Source organism: Lithobates pipiens, unplaced genomic scaffold, assembly GCF_037356315.1.
Source record: "Lithobates pipiens isolate NorthernLeopardFrog02 unplaced genomic scaffold, aLitPip1_a1.2 Scaffold_18, whole genome shotgun sequence".
NCBI classification, from domain to species: domain Eukaryota; kingdom Metazoa; phylum Chordata; class Amphibia; order Anura; family Ranidae; genus Lithobates; species Lithobates pipiens.
The window spans coordinates 176,689,306-176,702,835 of NW_027507758.1; the positions used below are offsets into that span (position 1 = coordinate 176,689,306).

General features: G+C 43.6%; 1 protein-coding gene across 7 annotated transcripts in view; it reads left to right on the forward strand.

Moving 5' to 3' along the window:
- BIRC6 (baculoviral IAP repeat containing 6) overlaps positions 1–13,530 on the forward strand; it is a 597,017-nt gene that overhangs the window by 417,782 nt on the left and 165,705 nt on the right. The window lies entirely within an intron of this gene.

Here is a 13,530-nt window from a genome sequence, read left to right on the forward strand (position 1 = left end):
GTACAGATTTGACACTTTTTTTGGGACCATTGACATTTTTATACAGCAATCAGAGCTATAAAAATGCATTTTTTACTGTGTAAATGTCACTGGCAGGGAAGGGGTTAACACTAGGGGGGAAAGGGGGGTTACCTCATGTGTTTCTACCTGGGGGGGTGGGGTGGTGTGGGACGGACTGACTGGAGGAGGAGACGGATCACCGTTCCTAATTACTAGGAACAGTAGATCTCTGTTCTGGCTCTCGTGCTCTCGATTGCGGATGGCCCGCAGACATCGCTGTCACCAGCCATGCGCATCGGGTTCCCAGCCATACAGCTGGCATGCACATGCCTGCTATGGCTCTTATAGGAGCCAACGTACCAGTACGGCGATTCGCTGGAATGGGCTAACCTGCCGCCTTATAATGACTACGGCTGGTCGGCAATTGCTTAAAGTGATTGTAAACATTCACCTTGGAAAATAACCCCCTCAGTTTAAAATTGAAATGAAAAGCAAAACATTTGTGTACAGATATAAAAAGAAACATTCTAAATACCCTTTTCTTTTCTTTATTTTAAATAAGTGATCACATTCCCTCTGTTCTCAGCTGCATAAGAGCTGGCAGGAGGAGGAGAAGCAGCAGCACACAGAGCTTCCCAGTGAATGGCTGTGCAGAGGCGGCATGTCAGGACGGGTCTGAATATGGGAGGGGGGGCAGACTGAGTTCCCAGCATAGCTAAAGAATTGACCACGGTGTGATCTCCGGTTTAGTGTGGTCAGTTTTTAATAGGAAAGCAGAGGGACTGACAGGAACACCATGCATTTCACACAAAGGATGCAATACAAAGAGAACAGGAGACTTTTTCATACAAGTACCTGGTAAAGCAAACGCATATCAGGAATATGAAATGCCTGGGTAACAAACACTTTAACTGCCTAAATGCACCAAACGTCCGACACGAAGACTCATAGTTCCAGCTGGCGTGCACTGATCATAGTGGGTTGCTCACTTGGCAAATGGGGACAGTGGCTGGCTGCGTAGGTGACGCTGTATGCCAGTGCAGCCAGCATCCCTGATCCCTAACCAGACCAGTACAGTGTTATACCAGTGTAGCCAACAATTATCTGTGGTTACTAGATACACCAGTACAGTGTGGCCATACCAGTGCAGCCAGCAACAGCATCCCAAATCGCCACCACACTAGTAAAATGTCACCATGCCAATGCATCCAGCCACAGTGTCCCTTTTTTCCAGCAATGCAGTAGTGTCAACATAACAGTGCAACCAGCCAGTGACCCGATCTCCATCAGACCAGTGGATCCAAAAACAGTGTTCCTGATCACCACCACACCAGTACGGTGTTGCTACAAGAGTGCAGCTAGCAACAAATGTACCCGATCACTGCCACACCAGTACAGTGTCACTATACCAGTTCAGCCAGCCAGTTTCCCTGCTCCCTGCCACCCCAGTGTCAGACCAGTTCCCGTCAGCAGTAAGTTTCCCTGATCCCTGCCACATTAGTACAGTTAGGGTTGCCACCTTTTCTTCAAACCAAACCCGAACGCTTTACTGGCGCACAGAATTTTTTCTTTTAATATACACTATAGACAATATTCCAAAAAATAAATAAATATGATCTTCAGGTGACACTACATATTTTTAATAAAATATGTTGGGGGGTCTACTTTGCAAAATATGGCAAATTTTGTGTATGTTTCCCTTGTCCTGGCACTTTAACCACTTGCCGACCGCCGCACGACGATGTACGTCGACAGAATGGCACGGGCAGGCATAAGGGCTTACATGTACGTCCTTGCCTGCCCGCCGGTCGGGGGCCTGATCGGGCCCCCGCCCGGTGCCTGCGGCGGTCGGTATTTGTTCGGGAGCGATCCCGGACAAGGGGACGGCCATTCATTCATGGCCACCCCCTCGCGATCGCTCCCGACGAATGAAAATGTCCCGTGACATCATTTCCTCTCCTGTAATGTAAACACAGGAGAGGAAGTGATGATGTATTCTCTCCTCCGTGTCGGTATTTTTCGTTCCGGCACCGAGGAGAGAGCATCGGTGAGTTGCACAAGCACTACACTACACAGTAGAACATGCCAGGCACACTCACACCCCCCCTTTACCCCCCGATCACCCCCCAATTACCCCTGCCCCCCCAGTCACAGTGACACCAATTGCTTTTTTTTTTTTTTTTTTTGCATTGGTGTCATTTGTGACTGTAATAACTGTTAGGGCAGTTAGGGTTAGCCCCCTTTAGTTCTAATGTGCCCCCCTAACCCCCCCAATAAAGGTTTAACCCCGTGATCACCCCCCGTCGCCAGTGTCACTAAGGCTGGGTTCACATTGCAGCGGTTTATGAGAACGAATGTGATTCGCACTGCAGTGCAAATCACATCCGATCTCTGTGCGATTCGAGTTCAGCCATACAGATAGTATGGCTGAATTCGTGTCGCACCCGCCGCAAACTCGCACGGGACCCTTTTTTTGGTCCGCAGCAGAATCGGATCGCATGGGTGTTCACACCATGCGATCCGAGTTTGCAGATCGCACTGCGATATGCGAACTGATCTGGGGGTGTCATTAACATTTCACTGACACTCCCAGCAGTTCGCATAGGGCAGTGTGAACTGCCGCCGGGAGGCATGTGATGCGGGAACCCGCCGCGGATTCGTGGCGTTCCCGCATCGCTCCAGTGTGAACCCAGCCTAATAAGCGATCGTTTTTCTGATCACTGTATTAGTGTCACAGGTGACGCTAGTTAGGCAGGTAGGTATTTAGGTTCGCCGCAGCTTTTTATAGCGCCAGGGACCCCCATATACTACCGCATAAAGCCCCCTGATTGCCCCCTAGTTAACCCTTTCACCAGTGATCACCATATAACTGTTACAGGTGACGCTGGTTGGTTAGTTATTTTTTTTATAGTTTCAGGGCACCCGCCATTTATTACCTAGTCTCACTCATTTGGGGGGGGGTTGTGCCATCTTGGCATTTTATGGCCTTCAAAACTGTAACGCCCTTAGAAAGCCTGAAGGCGGTGCTTGGTTTTCGGGCCCCGTACGCGGCTAGGCTCCCAAAAAGTCCCACATATGTGGTATCCCCGTACTCAGGAGAAGCAGCAGAATTTATTTTGGGGTGTCATTTCACATATGCCCATAGCATGTGTGAGCAATATATCATTTAGTGACAACTTTGTGTAAAAAAAAAAAAAAAAATTTTTATTTTTTGTCATTATTCAATCGCTTGAGGCAAAAAAAAAAAATATTCAATGGGCTCAACATGCCACTTATCAATTTCCTTAGGGTGTCTACTTTCCAAAATGGGGTCATTTGGGGGGGTTTTGTACTGCCCTGCTATTTTAGCACCTCAAGAAATGAGATAGGCAGTCGTAAACAAAAAGCTGCGTAAATTCCAGAAAACGTACCTTAGTTTGTAGATGTGACAACTTTTGCGCAAACCAATAAATATACAATTATTGACTTTTTTTTTACCAAAGACATGTGGCTGAATACATTTTGGCCTAAATGTATGACTAAAATTGAGTTTATTGGATTTTTCTAATAACAAAAAGTAGAAAATATCATTTTTTTTCAAAATTTGCGGTCTTTTTACGTTTATATCGCAAAAAATAAAAATCGCAGAGGCAATCAAATACCATCAAAAGAAAGCTCTATTTGTGGGAAGAAAAGGACGCAAATTTTGTTTGGGTACAACATTGCATGACCGCGCAATTACCAGTTAAAGCAGCGCAGTGCCAAATTGTAAAAAGACCTCTGGTCATTTACCAGCAAAATGGTCCGGTCTGAAGGTGGTTAAGGCCTCAAGATATGTTAGAGAAAAAGAGAACTGCGCTAACCTCAAATGCCCAAAGTGAATGGGGTATGTGTATGTGCTAAACCCACGATATAAGCCTTAGTGTCTTAATGTCTCTAAGGCCACCTCAAAAATATAGTGCATACTGTTATATATACAAATAAGTGAAATTAAATACAAAGATAAGACACAGATACGTGTCAATAATGTGAATTGCCCAAACACAGAACAGATTGTGTAGATCTCTGTGCATATACCCCTAAAAATGAAGAATAGAAATTTTCTCAAACCTGAAAAAAAAATATTTTTTTACATAAATAAATTATCAAAAAATATTTTGAGACACTCTATATAATGTCTATATAATTATATACCAAACTATTATTATAAAATGTCCATATGGTAAACACCAGTGAAGAAAACTTCGTATGAAGAGCTGAATTGGAAGTGCACAAATTAATAATCTTCTCCAGAAATATAGTGTGCTTTTCCCATCACCGAATGAATGAATTGGCTCCTTACCAGATCCAAGCGACCCCCCGTTACAGAGGGTCACCACAGGCAAAAACAAACAAAGGATATCCGGGTAACGGTTCCCCCTCAGGCGATCCTGAATCTTTCATGCAATAGGGCTATGGCTGTTGCTCCACATATCACTCCCAAAATTACTGGTATTTCGAGTTGTCACCCCGGGATCATGGATGTATCCTGAGAACTTCCTGTCACATGTTCCAGAAGTAAAAATGGCCGCTGTGATACGACTCAGCCCGTTCTATAGTATTGTTCTTGTTTTGTATGGATGGAGATGTCTTCTCCTCAGGTGTCCCCAGGACAGGAAGTGAGGTGAAATCTCCTCAGAGGAGTACAGAATATAAACACAGGAATGTCCGGGGATGATGACCACCATGACAAATCCTGGAAACAAGAACAATACTATAGAACGGGCTGAGTCATATCACAGCGGCCATTTTTACTTCTGGAACATGTGACAGGAAGTTCTCAGGATACATCCATTCTATTCTTCATTTTTAGGGGTATATGCACAATCTGTTCTGTGTTTGGGCAATTCACATTATTGACACGTATCTGTGTCTTATCTTTGTATTTAATTTCACTTATTTGTATATATAACAGTATGCACTATCTTTTTGAGGTGGCCTTAGAGACATTAAGACACTAAGGCTTATATCGTGGGTTTAGCACATACACATACCCCATTCACTTTGGGCATTTGAGGTTAGCGCAGTTCTCTTCTTTTTTTCTCTTTCTGGTTTGTGTATTTTTGGTGTACATTTGAATTGCAGCTTCCGACCAGTATCATTCTCACTCCGTAGCGCAGTTTCTTCTTCTTTGCTCAAGATATGTTAGCCAGGAAATCCGTTGCTTCATTTATGCACCTTAAAAGCCTGAAGGCGCTCCTTGGATTTTGGACCGTTCTGTGCATATAGGCAGTGAAAAAGCCTCACTTGATATAAACATACTCGGGAGCAGAAGAAGAATGTTTTGGGGTGTAATTGTATGTCTATGCTGTGAGTCAGAAATACGTTGTTAAAATAGAACTTTGTGAAATAAAATAAAAATTTTACTTCATTTTACTTAAAAAGAAATAAATAAAAAAAACTCACCATGGTTCTAACTACCTAGGAGAGTCTAGTTTCCAAAAATGGGTTATTTGTGGGGTGTTTATACTGTCTTGCATCTTATGGCCTCAGTAAATTATATAGGTAGTCAGAACATCGGGGTTGATACATTTTGCACTTTTGGCTGTAGACACAGGTCTGCATGGGCACCTGCATCTGAGCACCTCAAACATAACTACAAATACTATTCATTTTAAATATAGAAAGCAAATTGATCCATCCATGTGTCAATGCTTTTTCTTTTCATACATGGGTTATAGGGCCACTGGTTTTTACCCCCCCCCCCCCCCCCCCCGCCATATCAGCTATTTGCAAGGTGCCTGAACTCCACCGCTGGTGCAGGAAAACACTTTCTTTTGAAAGGGGGGACTGCCGTAATTAGCACGGCCACACGTGTAGGAAGTTTGTAAAGCACTGTGTGTATAGCTGCTGCTAGCTGTGGAAGGACACATGAGCAGGAGGTTGGCTTATTTCAGGTTTGGTGACACAGGCATTCCCTTTGACACATTATTACTTTACCAGGCTAGGTATTAATAGCAGCTTATAGCGCTGGACTATAACCTAGCAGTGTACATTCTTTTTGGTAGTGCCTCTGCTTTTGTGCTTCAGGCTATGAGTGGAAAAGGGACCAGGAACTCCTCTAAGAGTTCTAAGGGGTCAATGGTTTCACAACAAACTAAATCCATTTCCAAAAGAATGTCATCCTCCTCTGAGAGTGATGCGGCCGGTCAGATTGAGCCGCCAGGGGATACTGTTGTTGCAGCTGCACTACACACTTCAGTCCCTGTATACAGTGGTGTGAAAAAGTGTTTGCCCCCTTCCTAATTTCCTGTTCCTTTGCATGTTTGTCACACTTAAGTGTTTCGGAACATCAAACCAATTTAAACAATAGTCAAGGACAACACAAGTAAACACAAAATGCAATTTGTAAATGAAGGTGTTTATTATTAAAGGTGAAAAAAAATCCAAACCATCATGGCCCTGTGTGAAAAAGTGATTGCCCCCCTTGTTAAAACATACTATAACTGTGGTTGTCCACACCTGAGTTCAATTTCTATAGCCACACCCAGGCCTGATTATTGCCACACCTGTTCACAATCAAGGCATCACTTAAATAGGAGCTGCTTGACACAGTAAGGTCCACCAGAAGATCCTTAAAAGCTACACATCATGCCGAGACCCAAAGAAATTCAGGAACAATTGAGAAAGATAGTAATTGAGATCTATCAGTCTGGAAAGGGTTATAAAGCCATTTCCAAAGCTTTGGGAATCCAGTGAACCACAGTGAGAGCCATTATCCACAAATGGCGAAGACATGGAACAGTGGTGAACCTTCCCAGGAGTGGCCGGCCGCCCAAAATTACCCCAAGAGCGCAGCGACGACTCATCCAAGAGGTCACAAAAGACCCCACAACAACGTCCAAGGAACTGCAGGCCTCACTTGCCTCAGTTAAGGTCAGCGTTCATGCCTCCACCATCAGGAAAAGACTGGGCAAAAATGGCCTGCATGGCAGAGTTCCAAGGAGAAAACCACTGCTGAGCAAAAAGAACATCAAAGCTCGTCTCAATTTCTCCACAACACATCTTGATGATCCCCAAGACTTTTGGGACAACATTCTGTGGACCGATGAGACAAAAGTGGAACTCTTTGGAAGGTGTGTGTCCAAGTATATCTGGCGTAGAAGGAACACTGCATTTCATAAAAAGAACATTATACCAACAGTAAAATATGGTGGTGGTAGTGTGATGGTCTGGGGCTGTTTTGCTGCTTCAGGACCTGGAAGACTTGCCGTGATAAAAGGAACTATGAATTCTGCTGTCTACCAAGAGATCCTGAAGGAGAATGTCCGACCATCTGTTCGTGTACTCAAGCTGAAACGAACTTGAGTTCTGCAGCAGGACAATGATCCTAAACACACCAGCAAGTCCACCACCGAATGGCTGAAGAAAAACAAAATGAAGACTTTGGAGTGGCCTAGCCAAAGTCCTGACCTGAATCCTATTGAGATGTTGTGGTATGACCTTAAAAAGGCCGTTCATGCTCGAAAACCCTCTAATGTAACTGAATTAGGACAATTCTGCAAAGATGAGTGGGCCAAAATTCCTCCAGGACTCTGTAAAAGCATCATTGCAAGTTATTGCAAACGCTTGGTTGCAGTTGTTGCTGCTAAGGGTGGCCCAACCAGTTATTAGGTTTAGGGGGCAATCACTTTTTCACACAGGGCCATGATGGTTTGGATTTTTTTTCACCTTTAATAATAAACACCTTCATTTACAAATTGCATTTTGTGTTTACTTGTGTTGTCCTTGACTATTGTTTAAATTGGTTTGATGTTCCGAAACACTTAAGTGTGACAAACATGCAAAGGAACAGGAAATGAGGAAGGGGGCAAACACTTTTTCACACCACTGTATATCACACAGGAGGTTTTTTCTTCTACCATTTCTAATTTGGAAAAGAAGATTGATGCTATGATATCTCTCCATAGTGAGGCCAAACGTAGCAGATCCCCATCTATTGCTCAGGACCCTCTTATTGAGGTGCAAGGGGCAGGGGATCGGGAGCTCTTCCAAGAGATTTGGATCTTCTGAGGATCCTAATATAGGAGTAGTAGCATCACAAGACAGGTTGCTTGTGGGCTCTTACTAAATTGGTTTGTTCAACCTTTTTTTCTGCCTGCAGCGTGGGTTCTTGATGAACCCACCTATTCATGGCTAAAAAAGCTTATGTATTCTGAATGGGAACATCTGGATAAACATTATTTTCCTCACTTTATCCTGTGGAAGAGGATTTCTATAAGAAATGGGGGGTTTCAGCAATTGCTGCAATTGCCTCAGTGAACAAGAGTCTCACATGCCCGGTGGATAATGCACTAATGTTAAAGGATCCAACAGATAAAAAGTTGGAACTTCTTTCCAAAAGCAATATGTCTTTAGCAAGTTCATCTGGCCCTAGAATCTTGGACGGTCAGGCTACGGGATTGTCCTGTCTGGATTCAGTCCGACAATGCCACGGCTGTGGCTTACGTCAATCACCAGGGGGGCACGAGAAGTCATGCAGCCCAAAAAGAGGTGAATCATGTTCTAGCTTGGGCAGAACACAACATTCTTTGTCTATCGGCAATTTTCAATCCAGGAATAGAAAATTGGCAGGCGGACTACTTGTCGCCAACAATTATTTCCGAGTGGTCTCTTCACCCCGACATCTTCCTAGCGATATGTCAGAGATGGGTTATTCCGGACGTGGACCTGACGCACTAGTCTACCCATGGGATCAGTTTTCACTGATCTATGCGTTTCCTCCAGTTCTGCTACTTCCGCGTCTTCTCCGCAGGATCAAGCAGGAAGGAAAGGAGGTGATTCTGGTGGCCCAGATGATCTTGGTTTGCCAACATTATAAAGATGCCGGTAGGAGTCCCTTGGACTCTGCCATTATGGCCAGACCTTCTCGCACAAGGTCCGGTATTCCATCCTACCTTAAAGATAAATTTAACAGTTTGGCTATCGAAACCCACATTCTAAAGGGTGGTGGGTTAACTCCTTCGGTAGTGTCCACCTTGATTAATGCCAGGAAATCGGCTTCCAGAGTCATTTACTATAGAGTCTGAATAGCATGTGTTTCTTGGTGTGGATCCAGGGGTTGGCACCCCAGGAAGTAGGTCATAGGTAGGATCCTTGATTTACTGCAAATGGGATTAGAAATTAAGCTGGCCTTGAGTACTCTCTCGGCTTTTGTCAGTGTTTTTTCAACGGCCTCTTGCTTCCCACTCTCTGGTGCATAGCTTTTTCAGGGAGTAATATGGATTAATCCCCCTATCAAGGCATCTCTAAAACCTTGGGATTTAAATTTGGTCTTATCGGCTTTGTAGAATCAGCCATTTGAGCCTACGGGAAATTCCCTTGGTTCTTTTGACAAGAAAGATCATCTTTTTGGTTGCCATTTCTTCTGCTAGATGAGTATCGGAATTAGCGGCTCTGTCTTGTAAAGAGCCATATTTGATCATGGATAAGGTGGTTTTGCGTCCTCATCCTAAATTCCTACCAAAAGTGGTGGCAGGTTTTCATTTAAACCAAGATATTATTCTTCCTTCTTTCTTCTCAGAGCCTCAATCTAGAGAAGAGAAGGCACTACATTCCCTTGATGTAGTAAGAGTGATCAGAGTCTATTTAAAGGCGACCTCTCCAGTTCGCAAAACAGATGTTTTATTTGTACTGCCAAAAAGGGGACAGGCAACATCAAAATCTACTATTTCCAAATGAATCTGTCATGTGATTGTTCAAGCTTACAGCTTAAAGAAGAAAGTTCCTCCTTTTCATGTTAAAGCACACTCAACCAGGCGATTAGTGCCTCCTGGGCTGTGCATCATCAGACCTCTATGGCTCAGATCTATAAGGCAACAACTTGGTCTTCAGTTTATACATTTACCAGATTTAATAAAATCAATGTTAAAGATCATGAGGATATTGCCTTTGGGCGCAGTGTACTGCAGGCTTCAGTATGAGTCCTTTGGCCTCCTTTTTGCCCTACTTTTTTTGTTTCCCTCCCTTCAGTTGCCATTGCTATGGGACATTCCACATAGTAACTACTATGGCTCTGTGTCCCCTGATGTATGAAAAGTAAACAGAATTTTTAAAGCGGCTTACCTGTGAAATCCTTTTCTTTGATGTACATAAGGGGACACAGAGGCCCCTCCCTTCTTGGTATGCACTTGTATTGCTTGGCTACAAAACTGAGGACTCCCAGTAGTGGGAGTGGTTATATAGGGAGTGCACTTCTTGCATTAGGGCGTGCCAGTGTCCATAACCTATCAGTGGCCCTATAACCCACATAGTAACTACTATGGCTCTGTGTCCCCTGATGTGCATCAAAGAAAAAGGATTTTACAGGTAAGCTGCTTTAAAAATCCTGTTATTTTGCTGGGAAATCACTTTGAACGTCGCCCTAGCGTTTCTGGCTGTGGCCATCTTGAGTAAGGGCAGATGATTCCTGTAACATCAACAAATAATAAACTGGTGACCTGGTACCTAAAATCCCTACCCAGCTTATACAATACAAACATTTATTTTGCCTGTGGGGCTCTAAATGAGGAGGAGGGGGGTGTGGGTGTGTGTGTATGTGTGTGTGTGTATGTATATTATAATATATTAGGGCTGTTACTGATTAAAATTTTTGTGTCCGATTAATCTTTTTTTTTTTTTATCGATTAATCGACTAATTTCGATTAATTATGACGCACATACAGATCCAACTACTTTTAGCTGATCTCCTTGCATTGCAACTCTGCATAAGTCAGTGGTAAATGTGATATACACTATACATAGTTACATATAGTTACATAGTAAGGTTGAATAAAGACACCAGTCCATCCAGTTCAACCTGAGTGAGTGTCTACAATTGTCCCTATCCCTGTACATTGCACACTCACATTGGTCCCTACCCTTAAGGAGCCCACAATCCAAGGTCCCCATTCATATACTAGGGCCAATTTTGGACAGAAGCCAATCAACCTACCTGCATGTCTTTGGAGTGTGGGAGGAAACTGGAGTACCCGGAGGAAACCCACGCAGACACAGGGAGAACATGCAAACTCCAGGCAGTTAGTGTCATGGTTGGATCACCCGACACTAGTTAGTTTCACAATCCATGACTTAACTTCACCGTTCACACAAACTTTTTAAATTCAAACTGTAGCACTGGCGTAAGTCATTTTTTTTCCCACAGTAGCGCAACAATCCTTCCACCTCCGGTCTAACTAATCACTCTCACCTTATGGCATGGACTCCTGTGCAAACAGGTGGTCATGCATGCGGGTATCAAAAGGGTTAACACAGTCCATAAACTTCTCTCACAATCTCAGGTCATGGGTAGAAAGAAAATATCAAAGTGCTCACCGCTTAAGTATAAGAAACACAAACTACTCACATAAAGATAAAAACAGCATGTAAATCCGACAATAGTGTTAGTTCCATAGGGCAGAAGCGGGTTGCGTCATACGGAGCTCCTCCCCCGTACACGTTACGTCAATCAGAAACTTCAACGTCACCGGACTCCTCCCTCCTTCCCTTTGTTAGCAGACAGAGGCACTTGGGAAAGGGGGAGGAGTCTGGTGACGTCACCGAAACTCCGGCGGAACTCCCTGAAGGCCCAGGAAGTCGGCGGAGAGGTGAGTACCGGTCAAAAGATTTTTGATCGGTCAAAAAAAAATTTACGATTAATCGACAGACTAATATACACTAAAATATAATATCACAGGATGGTGATGTGGGAACTTTCATTGCGCCTTCTAGCTTCCCTAGCTAGTGAATTACTAATCTAGTTTTTCAGGATATGGTCAGCAGCTTATTAAGTAGAGAAATCTAGATTAGAACTTGTAACTTTCCTAAAAATAATTTAGCATTCACCATGCCCATATTATCACATATCTAAATTGTATCTTTTGGTTAAAACTTTTTTGTTTTTGGTAGAGTGGGGATAGATGAGAGGCCTTGTCAAGATTTACCGCTGTCTGGGTTTGTTGGAGAGACTTCACCTTACTCTTTGTCCCAGGGACAAACTTTTCATGAGAAATGAAGGAAACCCTACAACACAAGAATGCTTTACCCTTATTACATATTGCAGACAAAAAAACCCTGAAAATTCCATACTTGGAGTACTGTACAGGACATAGGAGTTGGTTCTTAGACCACAGGTTATTTGGTGCTATCTTCAGTTTAGACACTGGCAAAAGCTTTTTGGAAACAGCCCAACACCCTTCCCAAGTCCATGAGGCCCCCGTTTATCTGCTAGTGTCCTTAGTAATGGACCTCTTCTCCTGCTGGAGAAAAGGTTTTTCTTTGCCCCTCCCTTAAATTTCTGACTTGCCTCATGGCTCACTATCGGTTTCCAGAATGGTTACCCTTGATGTATATTTTTGGAGCGATACATGAACCGCCCAACAGGAGGGCTGGACTGTAATGTTTGGTCACTGGGTCCTGTGTTTGGTGCTCACCTTGGTACCTGGTACAATGAGTGAGTTAGCTGCAGGGTTCTATTCAGGTCCAGGGTCGTGGTCTATTCTTATGGCACCCACATCCTGAAACTCCCTCAGGTGTATGGGACCAGCTATGTAGACAAAGATACATATTTTGTTGGATTATTACTTGGCTATAGTAAATATTAAATACTGTGTCTCTTTATCTTACAAGACAAGTTTTTTTTTTAAGTACAGATTATGGAGTAATCTACTTTTGAGTGTTTTACCCTGACTATTGTTCCACTTAGTCTTATATATAACGTTATTTATTTTCTTATATCAGGGGACACAGAGCCATAGTAATAACTATGTGGGTTATATTGGCGTATCAGGTGCTGGACACTGGCACGCCCCTTAAGGCGTGAACTTCCCCATATAACACCTCCCATTACTGGGAGTCCTCAGTTTTTTCACTAGTGTCTAAGGTGTTGGGCACGTGTAAGGATGTGTTGTACTGAGCTCCATGGGCAATAATCCTTTGATGAGAGCCAGCCATCCTGACCGAATCCGTTCTGAAGTCTCCGTAGTGGACTGAATGGTACCCGGGCCTCGTCATCCGAAGACGCAAGGTTTTGCTTGCAAATGCTTTTAAGGCTGGGCCCTGGGATCCAGTACTTTTTTGGTAGTAAAGCCAATAAAAGTTTACTGTCAGGGTCTTCTCGCAGGTCCAGGATTGTGGGATTACCTGAGTGTACCCCTGTTCCTGAAGGTTTCCTTTCAAGTTTTCAGAGCCTACCGTGAAGGGCAAAGATTGTTTGTTGTTTTTTTTTTTATCTCTGATGAACCCTGCTGGGAGGAAAAGTAGGGGAGATTTTCTCAGGAATCTCTCCTTCCATGTATTGTGTTGTCATGTCATGTCTATATGTCACCACTGTAGGCTGTATTGAGCACTCAACATTCTGATGCTGGAAACAGCAGAAGCTCCACCCTCAGGTATGGAGGGGGATTCTGATCCCTTCCTGAGCCCCCAGATTGGCGGTTTTTGATCCTTTTAATGCCAGTCAGCTGCCTCTTTTTCTTTAAAAAAAAAAAAAAAAGTTTTTTGGGCAGGTCGCGGCCCCTCGTCAAGCAGAGAATT